The following is a 3398-nucleotide window of genomic DNA, read 5'->3' on the forward strand; positions in this document are numbered from 1 at the left end:
TTCAGAAATGTATTTGACGTTTTCTTTCCAAGTACAAGCATATATATTTGTGTACATATGTAGGTGGAAATGTGTTACATACATACATGTTTCAAATAGAAATGCTAGTCTATCATATTTACCCTTCTGTACCTTATTTTTTTCACTTTTCAGCATACCCTGGAGATTATGCCATATGAACACATATAGATCTACTTCATTCTTTTTAATGGTTTTGTAGTATTCCATTTCACAGAGACCTAGTTTTCTTAAACCAGATTTTTTTAACTGATGGTTTTTTTAAAAATATAGTTTTTATCATAAACAATGCTTCAGTAAACATCTTTGCACATGTAGCTTGGGTTGGAGTATTTCTCTTTTTTATTATTGATGCTGAGCTAGAAACTAATCTGAGAGAATGCACATTAGATTAAAAAAACCGAAAAACTAACCCTCACTCTGATTGGAAACAGACTTGTGTGCCTTACTCTCCATTTACTATAGGGACGCTAAGGTGATGAGGCGACTCTCTCTCTCTTTTTTTTTTTTTTTAAATGGGAACCACGCAGACTGTGTCCTCTCTCTCTTACTCTCCCAGAGAAGAGAAGAATGATCATCAATGGCCAATGGCAGTTGCAGTGAAGCAACAGCAAGAGCCGGCTTCATGCTCAGGAGAGAACGCTGCACTTCCTGCTCATGGTTTCCGGTGCTCTACACGTTCACAGAAACTTCTCTAGTAGCGCACTGTAGAAATGATCCCTGAAAGTATAGTGTTGACAAGGTGACTCTTAATCGGGATTCTCCCCATGTCAGTCTTCTGTATGTGTACAAGTATGTGTAGGTCTTCTCTTTTGGGCTAGTAGGTTTCCCCCATAGAAAAATTTCTAATGTTCTACCTGGGAATGGGAGGCTGTTGCTAGACTTTGGATTGCTGAACAGGATAGGGGCACTATGGGCCTCGTTCTTCATGATGTAGACGAGCAGAATGCCTGTACTTTGTTGTTTCACTGCTGTCTTCAGCGATGCCAGCGTACCTGAATCTGGGACCTCTTTGGTTCAACATCATCAAGGAGAAAACCTCTTATCTAGGGTTGAGGGAGCAGTTGAGTGGCTCCGTGGAATATGGGAGAAATTCTGGGATTTGAACTGCTCTTTATATCACTGCTTTTCAAATTTTAAGGGGTTTACAAAGCACTTGGGAGTTAAAGTGTAAGCCTAATTCGGTCTAGATGGGACCTGAAATTCTGCATTTCTAACACACTGTTAAGAGTGCCTATGCGCTGGCCCACAGGCTTTGGCTAACAAAGTTTTAGCTAAACTATCAACCCAACTTTCCTGGAATTCTGATGCTTTCCTAGGGTTCTGGGGACATGAATAAAGTTACATTTTCTTGATTTTTCCCTCTGCAGTCTCAGGCTACGATTTTCTGTTTTGTGAAATGAGTTATAACTTGTTCATATTAAAGTGAGATAGAAAGATATCCCTCTCCTGTTTTTGTCTCGTTTCCTGTTCTCTTTGTCCTTGTGGGTTCATAGCTTCTGATTCCTCTTTTGTTATTTTAGTAGAGTAAAAGAGGAAACAGATAAATACATGAGTTCAAGTTGCCATATTTTCTTATTTTAAATAATTGCAGGCATCTGAAAAGCATTTTTTATGACTCTAAAATTCTATAGAAGTATTCATTAAGAGATTATTTGTTGAGTAAACTAGGAGGTAATGGTGAAAAGTCCCTTTCCATTCTTGTATCAGGTATATAACTTGTATTCATCCACTGAATAGTTGGGTTACTACAAAACCTTGAAGAATAGGAAAGGGGTGAAAATGCACGCAAAGTATTAATATGGTGAATTTGGGTAATTGTGGATTCAGTCATAGCCAGTTTACTGTTGCAGATCTATAGGAATTTCTTCATGTTGAATGTTGGAATAATACAACTCTAGTTCTGACTGAATTTGGAACTAGAAGTTTGGCCATGATTAGACGGTAGCAGAGAAACAACCATAAGATATGTGCTGTAAAATGGTTTATATCTATCAATCCTTTATCTACATACCTACCTACCTACTGATCTTCTATTATTCACATATATATATATGCATACATATCACCTCCAGATGTAGATCCATATATTCTAAAATTTATTCATACACTTGCAAGCAAATACAAATTATATTCTTATTTTTCTCCTTTTTTTTTTTTTTTTACAAAAAACGTAGCTATTATATAGCCTGTTCTACATTAATTTTTCCATAGCAGTATTTGGAATGTTTCCTCATTTTTTAAAAATTATGCAGTATTCCACTATACAAATGGACCTTAGTTAACTTAACTTACCTCTTGTTGGATAGCTATGTCTGCATTGTCTCCAATATTTTGCTCTTAGAAATATTGCTGAAATCAATATAATTTCACATACATGCTGATAGATCTTTAGGGTAGATTTTCTGGTTTGGAATTTAAAAGTCAGGGGGATATGTATTTATAGATATTGCCAATTACAAATTGTTCTTTATAAGGGCTAGACAGATTTACACTTCTGCCTGCAATGTTTGAGAGTACCTGTTACCCCACAGAGAATACATGAACAGTTCTAGATTTTTGCCAATATGATAGGTATTATTTAAAAAGGCATTTTTTTGTTTGTATAAATGAGATAGAGGCCGGGCGCGGTGGCTCATGCTTGTAATCCCAGCACTTTGGGAGGCCGAGGCGGGCGGATCACGAGGTCAGGAGATCGAGACCACGGTGAAACCCCGTCTCTACTAAAAATACAAAAAATTAGCCGGGCGTGGTGGCGGGCGCCTGTAGTCCCAGCTACTCGGAGAGGCTGAGGCAGGAGAATGGCGTGAACCTGGGAGGCGGAGCTTGCAGTGAGCCGAGATCGCGCCACTTCACTCCAGCCTGGGTGACAGAGAGAGACTCCGTCTCAAAAAAAAAACAAAAAAAAAAACCCAAAAAAAAACCAAACAAACAAAAAAAATGAGATAGAACATCTTGTCATATATTTAAGAGCTACTTGTATATTTTTTCTGGAATTGACTATTCTTTTTTTTTTTTTTTTCCAGTTTTTCCACTGGATTTTCTTTTAATAGATTTCTTGGAACTTAAAAAAATCTAACCTGCACGTTGTGCACATGTACCCTAAAACTTAAAGTGTAATAATAAATAAATAAATAATAAAATTAAATGTTTTTAAAAATTACATTTGTAATTTTCTCTTTTTTAAAAAAAACTTTAATTTTAGGTTCAAGAGTACATGTGCAGGTTTGTTATATAAGTAAACGGCATGTCATGGAGGTTCAGTGTACATACTATTTCATCGCCAGGTAATAAGCATAAAACCTAGTAGGCAGCTTTTTGATCCCCTCCCTTTTCCCACCCTCCACCTTCCAGTAGGCCCCAGTGTCTGTTGTTCCGTT

At 37.0% G+C, this 3398-nt stretch overlaps 1 non-coding gene across 1 annotated transcript; it reads right to left on the reverse strand.

Annotated features, from left to right (window-relative positions):
• Positions 1-539: 539 nt before the first annotated feature.
• On the reverse strand, positions 540-754 carry LOC112130859 (small nucleolar RNA U3). The gene has a single exon (XR_002913046.2). It is a non-coding gene; the product is annotated as a small nucleolar RNA U3 (small nucleolar RNA).
• Positions 755-3398: the final 2644 nt, after the last annotated feature.

The sequence above is a fragment of the Pongo abelii genome, chromosome 1, assembly GCF_028885655.2.
Source record: "Pongo abelii isolate AG06213 chromosome 1, NHGRI_mPonAbe1-v2.0_pri, whole genome shotgun sequence".
Classification (NCBI taxonomy): Eukaryota; Metazoa; Chordata; class Mammalia; order Primates; family Hominidae; genus Pongo; species Pongo abelii.